At 47.5% G+C, this 15,220-nt stretch overlaps 1 protein-coding gene across 5 annotated transcripts in view; it reads right to left on the reverse strand.

The window, feature by feature from the left end:
• kcnq5b (potassium voltage-gated channel, KQT-like subfamily, member 5b) overlaps positions 1 to 15,220 on the reverse strand; it is a 154,766-nt gene that overhangs the window by 58,618 nt on the left and 80,928 nt on the right. The window lies entirely within an intron of this gene.

Here is a 15,220-nt window from a genome sequence, read left to right on the forward strand (position 1 = left end):
CGCGCCCACGTGCCAATTTCCTGCCGCGGTGGGCGGCGCGGTGGCGGTCTGCGGGTGACTCAGAGGCCGCCGTGCTCTCCCAGACGCCCTTAACCTTTAAGAGAACCTCCGGCGAGCGCGCCCCGCGCCAGGCCGCGCGTAAAGACGGCAGGGGCTAGTGCGGAGCTCAAGTGCGAACAGCGCGCGGTGAATGTGGCGGTGGAGAGCGCCGTGGGCGGATGAGAGCGGAGGCCGTGTCCGACGTGCGACTCGCTCCCCACTTCATTAAAGCGCGGTATTAAAAACATCTGCGCAAAACACCGCCCGGACGGCATAACCGCTCAGAATAAGTTCGCAATTATTTGGTATTTTATCTTAGTTTTTGTTAAAGAGAAACAATAGCACGGTATGAAAATGTAACACTGGGGTTTTCTACCTGCGGTGTAGAAAGCTGTTGCTGTAGGCTGAAAGTAATCGAGGTTTAGTCTGTTCCTTTCAATCGTGGTGCAACCTCAAGATCTGAAGACTGTACATTAACCGGGACACTCAACACAAAAAAGTTTACATTAACATTTTTTTATCATAATACAAGTGTCTAGGATGACAAAAACATGTTGCCGTGGAAAATCTTTCAAATCATTTATTTTATTTTTTATTGAATGTCCCTTGTAGTGGATATCAGAATGAAATTGGTAGGCTCAAAATGTCACCAGAAGCAATATGCCTCCGTTATCATAATACTCCATACTTTTGTTATTTACATGAGTTATTTTTTGTTATTTGTCTTTTTTGTTATTTGTGTAACCAATGACAATGCCCTTACTCCCATATTTCCTTGTTTACTAAGAACAACAGTTTTGGCAGCATGGGTGTAAAGAAAATGCAGTCATTTCCAAAGATCTTTTGGACAGGCAATTAAATGCAGGCAGACTGTCATTTACTGGGCCCTAATGTAGGAGAAAAATCTTTCATTTTAACTGTTGAAGGACGGACCACTGGGATAAGGCACTCTTATTACATACAGCATGGAGAGAATTCACACTAACAATGACAGGTTTACCGTGCGATGCAACCACTCGTTTAGTGTGTGTGTGTGTGTGTGTGTGTGTGTATATATGTGTGTGTGTGTGTGTGCGTGTATGTGTGTGTATGTGTGTGTGCGTGTGTGCATATGTGCGTGTGTATGTGTGTGTTGGTGTGTGTGTGTATGTGTGTGTATATGTGTGTGCGCGTGTGTGCGTGTGTGCGTGTATGCGTCTGTGCATATGTGCGTGTGTATGTGTGTGTGGGTGTGTGTGTGTGTGCATGTGTGCATGTGTGTGTATGTGTATCTGTGTGTCTGTGTGTGGGTACGTGCGTGTATCTGCGTGTTTATGCACATGTGTATGTTTATGTGTGTGCGTGTGTGTCTGTGTATGTGTGTGTGCGTGTGTGAGTGTGTGCGTGTGTGCATGTGTGCGTGTGTGTATGTGTGTGTGTATATGTGTGTGTGGGTGTGTGTGTGCGCACACATACAGTATAATTCCAGGTCTGTCTGTACAACTGTCCAGCACTTTCATTTCCTCCACTTTCCTGGTGACCTGCTCTCTCACAGAGGGGTTTAGAACAGAGGCACTGCTTCAACACCAGCACTCCACTGTGCCTAAGTGTCTGAACTGACGATGGCTGAAGTACACTCCCTTTCTTTCAGACAAATTGATGCAGAGTCAGAATGTTCCAGAAGCTGCATTTATCATCTTCAAATTTTTTCCTTCCTTTTAGCCTTTTACTGTTATCGTTATATAATTATATACACTCAGTGAGCACTTTAGTAGGTATTTATTAGATGTATTTTTCAGACTTACTTAGTCTTCTGCAGCTGTAGCCTATCCACTTATATGTTTTGCGTGTTGTGTGTTAAGATATGCTCTTCTTCATGCCACTGTTGTAATGTGTGGTCTGTTCCCTTTCTGTCAGTCTTTTAGCCAGTCTGGCCATTGTCCTCGGACCTCTCCCATTAACAAGGCGTTTTTGCCTGCAGAACTGCTGCTCACTGGATGTTTTTTTTTTTTTTGCACCATTCTCTGCAAACTCTTGAGACAGTAGAGCTTGAAAATCCCAGGAGATCAGCAGTGTCTGAGATACACTCATTCCACAGTCAAGTCACTTAGATAAAACATTTCCCCATCCTGATGGTTGATGTGAACAGTAACTGAAGCTCCTGACCCATACGGGGATGATTTTATGCCTTGCACTGCTAACACATGATTGGGTGATTCGATAACCGCATGAATAAGTAGGTGTTCCTACTAAAGTGCTCAGTGAGTGTTGTTTTGTTTTACACCTGTTTTGTCAGTCACAAACACAAAGCACATTGTGCTGCAATCCATGTATGAAAGGTGCTACACACATAATGAATGTATTTCTTTTTATTTACGCTCTGTGAAAGTACTTTCTTGAATAAATGCACATACATTTTTTCACATTGTTCACACATTTGTTGTCGTTTTGAATTTTTCAAGAGGGGTGAGCAATTTTCTCTGCAAAATTAAATCATTACTATTTTGCAGAGCTACATGTTTCTTAATCAAACATTATGACAAATACTCAAAACAGTTTAACTGTAAATGAACAAGCACTGGTTCTATAAAAGTCAGTCAAAAAAAGTTTAGAAAATGGGCAGAGAAAGTGTGTAGGTTGCTATCTTGCTGATCAGGTGGTTTGTTTAAAAACTTTAGAATCTTCCACCTTAAGTGTTCCCACGGCAGATCCTTTTAAACCCCCCGCTCCATTTGCAGGGAATAGAAATTCATGTTCGCGGAATTTCTGACAGCGCATTAACGTCACGCCCCGGGTTTCCGGCGCTCTGATTGGTGTGCACCGTTTAAAAAAGTGTCAGTTGAAATCACCTCCCGTGACAGCAGAAATACAGCAGTCTGAGCAGTCTGAGCAGAGCACAAGCAGAGCCCTGTCCCACGTGCCTCCCCCGCCCGTTTTTCGCCCGGCGTAACTGACAAATGAGATCGCGTGAACCTGCCTTAGTGGCTAGAGGAGCGCTGGAGAGAGAAGGCAGCGCAGCCCCAAGCCAAGTCTCTATTAACTAATCCCCCTTGTGTAAGCAACGCATCTCTCCAGCTGATACCGCAGATAAAACACACGGCTTCATTTCTAAGCAACTACTTAACAAACAGAGCCCGGCCAAGTCCCATCCATCCACAGTCAGGGCTGGGATACGTCTTCTGTAGAGGGGGGCCTGACAGATTCCGCGCTCCAGGTGGACGCAGACGCGGTCCCCACGCAGGTGCGTGAGCCCCCGGAGACGTATGTATAGGAAAATTAGCCGCTAGATAAAGAAACAGACACAATATGTTTATATTTAGTCTCACGTTGCGCCTGGAAGAGGATCCTCTGGAGAACGTCAGACACTCTCGTGTTGAGACAAGGGCCCCGCGGTCACTCTGGCCCTCTGCACGTCTGTGTGAAAATGTACAATGCTCCGCTGAAGATCACCGGACACAGCCCCGTGCACCTGCTCCTCCATACGGAGAGCACACCAGAGGTATTCGGTAGAGCCGATTTAGCCTGTCTTAAGGCTGTGAAAGTGGACATGTTGCATCACATTACATTACAGGCATTGAACTGTTATCCAGAGCGACGTACAATGAAGTGCAGATGAAACCCAGGGACAGGTACGTTCAGGACCCTTGAGGAAGCGACAGTTCCGAGTCCAAGCATGATCACATAATGAACACGTGTTGCAAAGCCTTAGATTTTTTTGCATCACGGGGAAATCCAGTATTACAAGATAAAAGCTAACCTCTTTTTGATTAAGTTGCAATGAATTAGAGAGAACGCATGAGGGGTCTAATCCATTAGTTTATTTAATAAACTAATAAACTTTAATAAACTATTACGACTACAGTGGTGCACATCTTATTTGAGTAGCAAAGAGAGCAAGATTTTTTTTTCCTTAGATGCAATTAGCCTTTTAGACTATTTCCTTCCAAGGAAAACAACTGGTGCTATGATACAGAAATGTCAAAACTAGAAGATCATGGCGCGTATCCAGAACAACTCCGATTTTGCTAGAATACTCAAGAATGAAAAAGATGAACTACTATGTCCATCTCCATGGAAGTTCATATAAACATGTAAGTAAAATTCAAGATGTGTGTGAATTCAATGAATTCAGATGTGTTCAGGGCTGCAGGATTGGCAATGGTGAGGCTTTGTGAGGTCTTGGCCCTTTTCTGGTTCTACAATAGGATCCTAAATATGAGACCCCAAACAATCACTCAAGGATGTCACATCCACAGAAAAATCTTACGGCAAAGCAAAGCAAAGCAAAGCAAAGCAATACACTCTCAGAAATAACGTGACAATGGAGGTATGTTTAGTTCTCGAAGGATTACATTTTCCCAAATGTACCCTGAAATTACAGTAACATTCTCTTTGAGTACATTTTCCAAGCCAAAAAGGCAATGATTTATGTATTGCATAGTTATATATTGTATAGTTTTATGCACCTATAGGGTACCGCCCCAGCGGTAGGCACTTTTGGTAGGTTTATTGCTGAGCGTGTGTGTTAGAGTGCCCTGTAAGCGGAACGTGAGAACGCCTGGTCGATTCCCAGGAACAGAGCTACTTCCCCCACTTTCGCACTTAGCATCGAGAGACCGTACCCCGACGGCGTTCGGCCGAAACGTCGCCGGAAAAACGGCTTACGGAACGCATTAGCGCTGCGCGTCAACTCCGAAAAGGGCATCTGCAGAGAAAATGGATCCTTCCAAACCGTCTTCATTAATAACCATCCAGGCCCGAAATACACACGCCGTTGTGTCGCAGAGTCAGCTCATTGCTCTATCTGCTCTATTGTGGCCAGGGCAGTGACCTAATATTAATAGGTCTTCCCCCTTGTCGACTATTCAACGTTGGAAGAGATACAAGCTTTTGTTAATGCCCTTTGCTAACTTTTTTTCTGCCTTGTCCATAGGACCTCGATGGAAATAAGTTTTATGACTTACACATTTTTGTCTGCCTGCCTGTAAGACCACAGTGGAAATAAGTTTTATGACTTGCACATTTTTTTTGTGTCATCCTCTATTTTTTTGTAACCGTATAGCCTCAGGGATGTGTGTAACCGCAATACCATACATCTTGAGGGATCTGTGCACTTTTGTTGTGATTCGATAATCGCATTGCGTGCCTTCCACGCCGGCATCCTCTCATTCCCCTTGCTCTGCCTTGTTTCCATCCCCTCATCCAGAGGAGAGAGCAGAGCTTCTCTGTGTGGGGCAGCCAGTCACCGAGTGGCCAAGGTCCATGACTAAGAGGGTTGGTAGTTCATGCCGATGTAACCACGAGAAGATCTGTACCGCTGTTGGGCCCATGAGCAAGTCCCTTAACCCCCACGTTGCTCCTGGGGGGATTGTGCCCTGTTTAGTCTGATCAACTGTAAGTCACTTTGGATAAAAGCATCAGGTGAATGAATGTAATGTAGTTTGACTGCCCCTCTCTAGCTGGGACCGGGGTCATCAGAGCACAGCTCCAGTCGGCCATTAATCCACAGAGGGGTCATTCCGGCCGCTTAATTTTCACCACCTCGTCTCTGTGTTCTTTGCCCGACACAGAAATCAATCAAAGTCAGCCGTCTTTAAGGAATCTGTCAAATGCTCCTTCAAGGAGCTTGTCATCAGGAGCGAGGAGGTTCCCCAAAGGTTTCTTGAGCAAGAAAACACAAGATTCAAGATTCAACGCTCAAGGTTCAAGAGGCTCATGTGACTTTATTTGTCACACGATTATAAGTGGAAGTGTGCCGCACCGACAGGCATGTACAGCACACGCTCACACTCATGAGTCTGGTACCTGCGGGCAGTCTGGAGCACCGGTAAAACTCCTGTGCCCACTCGCACTCACGGTCCGGCCGTAAAAAATGCCTCATTTAACGGTAGTGTGTGGGGGAAAAAAAGAGGGCCAGTGCTCTGAAGAGCCCCACGGGCCAAAGTTTAAACAGCCGTAAGAAGAGAGAGAGAGAGAGAGAGCGAGTGAGAGAGAGAAAGAGAGACAGAGAGAGAGAGCGAGAGACAGAGAGAGCGAGTGAGAGAGAGAAAGAGAGACAGAGAGAGAGAGCGAGAGAGAGAGAGAGCGAGAGAGAACATTTCCGAAGAGAGCAGCGCGAGTGTGTCTCTCCACGACTCTCGCAGGGCGGCAGGATGGATCATAAAATATTGCCTTTATTGAAAGGGAGGGCTGTAATGACTGTAAACTGCAGCCGGCATTACTGGGAGTCTGGGGCCCGCAGCCAAATTTCCATGATGCTGCCGGCTTTGAAGGTGAGCGCCAGGAGAGTCTGGGTTTTTTGTAACCATAAGTGGGGGGGGGGAGGGTGGGGGGCGCATGAGCTCCTTTCCACGAGATTAACGCAAAGCCCTCTTTAACGGGATCCAGACAGGGGGAAACCGGCCGATTTGAACGGCTGACAGGGCTAATAAACAATGCTGGCATGCATGGGTTCCGGCGACAGGCTCCCTCCCTCATCCTAAAGGCCAGTTTACAGTCCAGCGATGGCGTGCCGCTCGACTGAAATCGTACAATGTTCATAGATGTTCTGTTGCCGGCCGAAGTACGTACACTATGGTCGTTGTCAAAAAGCAAGAAGATAAGAATGCACTCCGACCAAATGTCACTGTGACCAGCAACATCCATCGCACATTGTCAATCGCAGTGAAACTCAGTTGCTGGACTGTATGCTGACCTTTAGGGCTGCAGTGGCCCCCTTCCTCACACCTTAGGACTGCAGTGGCTCTCTCTCTAACCCCTTAGGACTGCAGTGGCTCTCTCTCTAACCCCTTAGGACTGCAGTGGCCCCCTCTCTAACCCTTAGGACTGCAGTGGCCCTCTTTCTCACCCTTAGGGCTGCAGTGGTCCCCTCTCTCACCCTTAGGGCTGCAGTGGTCCCCTCTCTAACCCCTTAGGACTGCAGTGGTCCCATCTCTCACCCTTAGGGCTGCAGTGGTCCCCTCTCTAAACCCTTAGGGCTGCAGTGGCTCTCTCTCTCACCCTTAGGACTGCAGTGGTCCCATTTCTAACCCTGCAGTGAGAGCTTCAGTTATTAATTTGCTGAATATTACGTTGGCGGAGAGCGACACATTCACACCTGGGTACCATCAGTATCGCTGATGACTTCTTTACTGATTCACTGATTTTTGTCAAAAGGCACAGTTAATTTAAGCCCAAATATTTATGGAAAGCCACGGGAGGAGGAGTGTAACGCATTTACAGGGTGGGAGTCATTATAATGTATAATATTTATAATAAGACCAAATGCCCAATGGCGTGGGCTCTGGCTTTTCAGCTACCGCACTGTACCCATGGGCCTTTGTGCATTACAGGAAGGGAGAGAGGAGAACTAGCACATCTTTTAAGTTTATCTTTCTTCCAAGCTCTGGGGAGGGAACAAGCGAAGGAGGGAGAGAGAGTGTTAGAGAGAAAGAGAGAGAAAAAGACGGAGAGAGGGAGAGAACGACAGACATTGATCTTACTTAAAAAGTTAATCTGGCCTTCTGTGATGACATCTTTAAGGGGCTGGAATACGCCAGAAAGATGACAGAGATACCTGTTTGCCGGCCAAAATTTCCCCCCAGCCTGTGCACCGGAGGTTATGCGATCTGTGTGGCTGTGAGCAGCAGCCCCCTGCTACCGTCCTGCACAGGATCACCATCCCGTCTTATCTGTCAGTGTCCCGCAAGAGGGAGGGGGGCTGCAGAGACACCGGAAAGGAAAACAGGGTTCTCCAGTTCCCCTCTCCCTCGGCGGAGACAGCGGAGATGGGGGAGGCGAGAGTGCGAAATGTGAGCTCCCCTCTACCCCCCACCGGTGCCCACGGCCCATCCCAGCGGCTCCCGACCGCGCTATCTCGCCGTCCCGCTGCTCTTCTGCGGCCGGGGGGGTTGGGAGTCGGGTTTCGTGGGGAGCGCCTACGCGTTTCCCCACCCCCTGCCGTGAGCATCTGAGGGGGGTGAGCGAAAGAGAGAACTCAGGGGACATTTCCCCTCCCTCTCTCCGTCTCTTTGAGGGCGGACGACGCCACCTCACCACAGAGGAGTTCAAACGTGGAGCGCTTCTTTGCTCCCCTGAAGGTTACCAGTTGCCCGTGTGACGGCATTTAACGAGCCCTGCCGCAACACGTAACAAGCCGCTTTACGAAGTCGACAGCGCTAAATAAAACATGTTTTTTTTTTTTTTTGCAACACTGTAAAAGCGAAAAAGAGCCTACCGTGCTAGACATGAGGATATGTTACGAGTGTGGGAGGACTTTGAGCCAGTTTCCGGAGAAGGGCCTGTTGACACGCATTAACACTGAGCATTAACGCTGGGCATTAACGCTGAGCATTAACGCCGAGCCCAGAGACGGGGACGGGGGAGGTGTGTCACAGAACACCGACGCTTCACTCCACCACAAGTGGCCATTAACGAATTCTTGAAGTGTGCCCTGCTGAAAAAAACTGCTTGTTGAGTTCAGTTCAGATCAGCTCCCAGCTCAACATGGGTTTTGAAACAGCTGGTTGACCAGTTCAGACCAGCTCCCAGCTCAACATGGGTTTTGAAACAGCTGGTTGACCAGTTCAGACCAGCTCCCAGCTCGACATGGTTTAGCTGGTTGACCAGTTCAGACCAGCTCCCAGCTTGACATAGTTTAGCTGGTTGACCAGTTCCGACCAGCTCCCAGCTCGACACGGTTTAGCTGATTGTTCTGACAGGTTACCAGCACTAGCTGGTTGACCAGCTCACACCCAACTAGACCAGCGTATACCCAAATCGCCCTTGTCTGCTATACCCAAATCGCCCATGTCAAACTGACGGGCGGAAATGACGGAAGACACAAAGCATCGTGGAGGAACAATAAAAGAACAGCAAAAAAACGGAGGAGGAACAGAGGATGCAAATTGTTTGTTAGTTGAGAGGAGGGAGAGGGATAACACAAAGAGCCTCCCTGACTCGCTTGACTGACTGAATGAGGGAATGGTTCCTCCTAAATAAGGGTTTACTCTAATGAGGGAGACCCACCAATGCAGTCTGAAACAAAGTCCTAACTGCTCCTTATTCCTGTTCAAATGTCTGCAAAATTTAAAAAAAATATTGACAGTTTTAAGAGGGACTGGTCACGGTGTGATTAAAGTGTGATTAAAGGTCTCGTCCCCGGTGAATCGTTGGCTGAAAGTCGGCTTTGCTTCGGAGCTTTACTCCACGTCGAGCGGTGACCATTACCATCAGCCGTCGCAGGTGCAGCGGGGGGGGGCTGTGTTCAGTTCACTCCTGCCCCGTCTTTCCGAGCGTGTCATTTTTTCCCCTCGTCAAAGGCGTGAGTGCCTTTTTGGCAAAGCGGGGTTCCTCCTGCGGGCCGCGCGGCCAGAAGGGCTAAAGCCGCCAGCGCTGCCGTAGGGGTGTCATGCGCCTCCGCCGTTCGCAGGACGACGGGAGATGAAGAGCAGAGACCTCTCCTCTCCTCCGCCTCCCCCGCTCCCCGCCTCCCGAATTTCCACAGGACGGGCGCTCCGCAGACCCGGCTTATCGGCCCGGCGGTGTAAACACGCCGGCCGTACAGGATGCGGCGGCGTGCCCCCTCGCGCCATCGCTCAGAAAAAGGAATGGAAAGAACACTTTTCAGACGAACGCGCGCCTCGCGTTTACGCCCCCGTTCCCAGAAGCGAGCTCGTACGAAAAACGCGTTCCAGTTACCATCGTCAGATGTGTTTCTTTTTCGGGATGGGGAGGGGGGGGGGGGGGGTCGGTCTGACACTGAACAGCTGGGCGACTCCGCTCGGGCCTTTAAGAGCCTGCGCTTGGCCTGTTTCTACGGAGACGGTGTTGTGACTAACAGCAAAACACCTCGAGGGTGAGCAGGGATGACGAGATGCACGGAGGGTCTATTGGAGAGCGATGAGAGTTACAGCCACAGCCTCTTCCAGAGAGAGAGGGCCTTCGGGTCAGACGTAGCCACAGGAAAGTGCATTTCAGTCCTGCAGAACACATCTTGCCTACCGGTCGTTTTCTACCTTACGCCAATTTCCTCTTGTTGGGCAGCTCTGGGACGCACAGAAAACAGGATATTTCAGAGCTTCCCTGCTCGAAGTACAGCTAAACCCTCACTCTCTGGCACACAGAGACAGAATGCACAGGAAACAGCTGAAGGAGATCTAGGACGGTTAACCTCCACACAAACAATGTCCTTTCCCAGGCCATCATTGTGTTAGCCTGCCCAGAAGCAACAACAACACGAACGGGGCTTTATTTGCGCTCTCACACAGCTGTTTTCCTTGGACGGGGTTTGTGTACTTCATGTTTATTTTACCTGCCCCTTCCACCACTGCTTCGGGAGAGCACCCGTTTTCCAGCGTGGCCGGGGCACCCACGCATTCGTTTAATTTGAATTTGTTATTTGTCATCCAAACTGACAAGAGAATAAGCAGGGGACAATGCATGGTTAAGGGCCTTGCTCAAGGGCCTAACAGCTGTGCCAATCTTATTGTGGCCACACCAGGGCTTGAACCACTAACCTTCTGGCTCCCAGTCATGCACCTTAGCTACTAGACTACAGGCTGCCTCAGGGTACTCCCAGATTCCCACTAACAGGCGGTGGTTTAGGCAAGTCTCACTCCGAGTACTGCAGAGCCACCTGGGTAGGTGCGACAGTTAGTGACACAGTTTAATGGGCAGCGGACAGACAGGTGCATCTATCAGCCACCTCCCTGTTTTCCCCTCTAACCACACCTATTACAGAAATGCAATGAGCCCTCCCCAAACACACTAGCGCCCCCACCTGGTTAAAATGGGGACTTTCCAAAACAAAAAGGCATCAAAAGAGTTGGGGTTAAATTCCATGTAAATGTATGGATCCTTTATTCAACCAGATAGTAATTATATTAAAAAAATCTAAGAACAAGAAAATACACACAGGAAAAGGAAACCAGAAAAATTAACAGAAGAGAAACAGACAAAGTTACAAACTGGAACTAGGAATTCCATCATATTTTAGCATATTCCGAAGGTCATTCCAAGAATGTGCAGCATAACAACGGAAAGCTGTTCTCTCCAGGTCTGTCTCTCTCAGAGTGAGTCTGATCACCTATTCTCCAGCTGAGAAACATGAGCTAAAACAGGGACTTTCTGAAAAAGGATGACCAGCACACATTGCATTTACGCTTTCGCAGAATTAAGTCAAATGGATTCATTTAATTGACTTAAGTGAGTGAAATTTTCTTATGTTTTTTCAATGAACGAGTTGAAATTCAATTAGGCTAATTTCCTGAACGGACAGAAACTAATGGGACTGACCCTTTAGTGCGTGAGATCGGCCAGGAGAGCTGTAGATTAAGCACTGCCGTAACAAAAGCAGCAAAACTACCATCCTATCTCTGCAGCGCTGGGACGGTCACTGCAGCCCTGTTTCAGCTCATAAGGAATCTTTCTTATCTTGAAGGCAGCCCATTTGCCCATGAGAGGCACCCAAATGAAGATGGAGCTGAATATTATACGCTCAGTGCTCTGTCAACAGGAGGCAGGTGACTGAGTGTGCCGTTGAGCCACTGGACCACAGCCCAAAATGGCCGACCTTGGCAAAAGTGCTCAAGGAAGACACTGCGCCAACATTCAGTTTACCAACACTGACACAATTTGATTAACTACGTACTTAGTTCATTGGTGGACAAATGCATAATTAACATCACTAACGCTACCAAGCGGCCATTAGGTAACAATTTATGTTTTTAAGTGTGTGAAAACCGAATTGTACAGCTACAGTTAATTATAAGCTGTGGCTAATGTGGACACCCCCTTTTTGAGTTATAGAGATATACAGTACAGTGTGTGCGTTTGCTCAGTTTAAGAACCTGAACATGATTTTTTTTCCCTCTTGAGGGATAAACAGAGGTATTATCCTGGCACTGTATTGTATAACAGCATGTACACTCTGCCCCAAAAACCTGCTATGACCCAAATGATAATTAGAAAAGAAACATGGCTGAATGTGTTAGGTTCATAATCATATTTCATATTTTCAGAAGCAGGAGTGGTCAGACCACTGGGGCATTGGGACATGCAGCCAGTTGGTTAACACATTTTTATTTTGCCACATTAATCAACATTTTCAGTTTCCAAATCAATGTAAATGAGTTAGCTAATGAGCTCATTTTCATCTGTAGTCCCTAACCTGCATGTCTTGGGACTGTGGAAGGAAACAGGAGTACCACGGAAATCCACGCAGCCATGGGGAGAACATGAAAACTCCATTCAAAAGGGCCAGGGTGGGGCTTGAACCACGGTCCTTCTTACTGTGGGGCTACCCACTGTGCACCACCACAGTAGACCTGCTGTTAGCAGTGGTATTGGCCGGAACACCCACCCCAGCTAGCTTCATTAACTACACCCCTCCTGCTGTCAGCAGTGGTACCGGCCATGTTTCGGCCAATCAGAGTGGCCGGAACACCCACCCCGAGTGAGCCATGGGATACCAGGCCTTGACATCCGCTCTCAACCGTCTCACCGTTAGAGCAAAAAGCTAACAGCCAAACGGCATTTGCAAATGCTGTGAAGTCCGTCCAACTCCATCTGCGGAAGCCAGCGCACGCCACCACACCGCATCTACATGATGTAAAGACAACATTTTGTGTGATGTAATGGAAATTAAAGGTTTTCGCCGGCGTCTACGACATCAAAAACTGGCAGTGGCAGACGTCGTTCTGGCGGGGCTCTCTGATGCTAGCGTGTTTGCGGCTGCTGCACATCTGTTCGGCGGATTCCCGTTTGACGGCGCTGCTTTTACACGCGTGTTTAAGGAATAGGCATCCAATAAGTGGTTCTTTGCACTCACTTACACTGACCGCTTTTCCATTGTAAAAAGGAAGACATGCACCAGCCGTCTGACCAAAAAAACACATTCAACACACAGCTGAATGCTTTACTGTAGCGTTTTCTTATCTCCTTTCTTCTAACAATAATTTATAATCTACTTTACTAGGACAAAAGTGTTTGATTTACCAACGCTCAGATTAATTCTCACTTCAGTGTGATTTTTCCTTAACTTTGAGTGATGAATGTAACTGTGTCACTGAAACATTAATGATAGCTTGAACTCATTGCTCAAAGCCAAGTTAATTTCAATGACTCAACTGAGTTGGGCCTAAATTCACAAATGATTCATCAGTCACATTCATAAATTCTTCCTAGATATCCCTAAACTGATCAGGTAAAAAAAGCAGTTTAAAAACATAAGAGGGTTTAATATGTGAGTTTCTCATACCCAAAGGACTGACACTTCCTGTACCCTAGCAAAAATGTAGGCAGCACATGACCTTCTGAGGTGTTTGTTTCCCAGAACAGTAAAAACTCTCCAGTGGCATTTTTGGCAAATATATACGTATGAACACTGAAGACACTGTTAGAAGATAGATAACAATTAAATTGTAAGCTACCGATTATTATTATTTTTTAAATAAGCTCTTGGCACAATCTCCAGCACCTGATATGTCTTGGTCAGGCACACACACGGGGGAAAGAGGGGATGGGAGGTACAGCCCTCTCTTGATGTGAAAAACAGATAATGAGACGCGCAGGCGATAACAGCACCACCAGAGGACCCTATGCATATTCATCACTGCTAGCGGGTATTAGCACAGAGCGCTTTGCTGTCTCCACATGTTTAAGAGTCAACACCAGTCATTAACGCAAGCAGAACGCTCTGATGAGAGACCTGTTTTGGGGGGTGGGGGAGTGGGGTAGGTGGGCTGCATAGAGTGGGGGTGAATGCGCAACTTCAATAAAGCCAGGCGGTACGTTGCATCCTGGACATTTAGGCCGATTGAAAGAAGAAACGCGGCTCATCCGCGATGAGTCCGTCGCGCTTTTCTCCAGGGCGACCCGCAGGGGCGACTGCCTCTGTCTTGGGCCTACAAAACTACAACCGCCTCTCTTCCTGTCCGCCTGAAAATGGCACTGTCCTAGCCAATACCAAAACGTCAATTTTAGCGGACAAAAGACTGATAGAGTTATAAACAGAGCTATGAAAAGTGCCATAAAGGTACAAAAACTTTGGTGGTTCCCTATAGGTACATAAAATAGTATGCCTTGAAATTGGATTAATAATACATTTGTACCTTTTTTGTTTGTATATACACAAAAAGAATAGTATTGTACCTTTCAGGGTACATTTGGGAAATGTGTTCCTTAGAGGACAAAAGTGTACCTCCACTGTACCCGTTTTTTTCCGAGAGTGAAGAAAAGCAAGTCAGAAAACCGTTCACTCGCACAACAGACGATAGAATGTCAATTTCAAAGCGGCCCCATTTTGAAGAAGGTCGTTGTCGAGGACTGATTCTCATTTGGAGAAGCGTTCGTGGCCGTCGTCGATAGGCTCGGTGCGGACAGCGAGGTGCGGTCCTCCGCTGACCCCATCCCTGGCCCGCTGGGGGTCGCTGCCGGAGAGAGGCGCTGAGTGTCCTGAACCGCACTCCAGCCAGGAGTGCAGCGCTCCACTTAAACTGCATCATCAATCAGCGCTGTTTATTTCAGTACCCAAACCGGGCCTGATCAATATCCAACCTCTGCGGCCGGCCAATCCCCTTTCTACGCAAACGGCGTGAATGATGGTGGGACGGGGGTGGGTAATAATACCCCTCCCAGACAATGGGACACCTATTACACATCCCGAATAACGATTCAGCTCGATAAGAGCTTGAGGAACTGCTTTTCAGGAGTATTCGGCGAGCCGAGGTATTAACCCAGCGCACACTCCAGAGACTACTGTATTCGCATCATGAAGCCGGCAACATCTTTTCTACTGGCAGTCTGAAATCCTCCGTGTTGATTTAATTTTATTTTTTGTTCGAGTAGCCCGAAGCAAAGGCCAGAAATATCTTGTGCCCACTGTAATACCATATCCCAATTACACTGTATGTGATCATTCTTTCGCACATTACACGGAAATATTAGACATCGTCTAGAGGTGCAGTGAGTGGGCTTGCCAAACACTAACGTGTTTTCTTCTTCCCACTGGCTCTACATCAATGTGCGGTGACAATACATTCAATATCCAGAAGACAGTAAAGGGAGGTATACTATATAAGTTGCGTTGAGAATAATCTTTTGGTTTAATACCTTGAAAAGGTGGGTGTTGATGATTAATCAGTGTGTGAACAGTGTTGAATGGTTTGGCTGCTTTAAAACTGATGCAGACTGATTGTGTTATTTCAATTTCATTCTTATTTCA

The sequence above is a fragment of the Conger conger genome, chromosome 2, assembly GCF_963514075.1.
Source record: "Conger conger chromosome 2, fConCon1.1, whole genome shotgun sequence".
Classification (NCBI taxonomy): domain Eukaryota; kingdom Metazoa; phylum Chordata; class Actinopteri; order Anguilliformes; family Congridae; genus Conger; species Conger conger.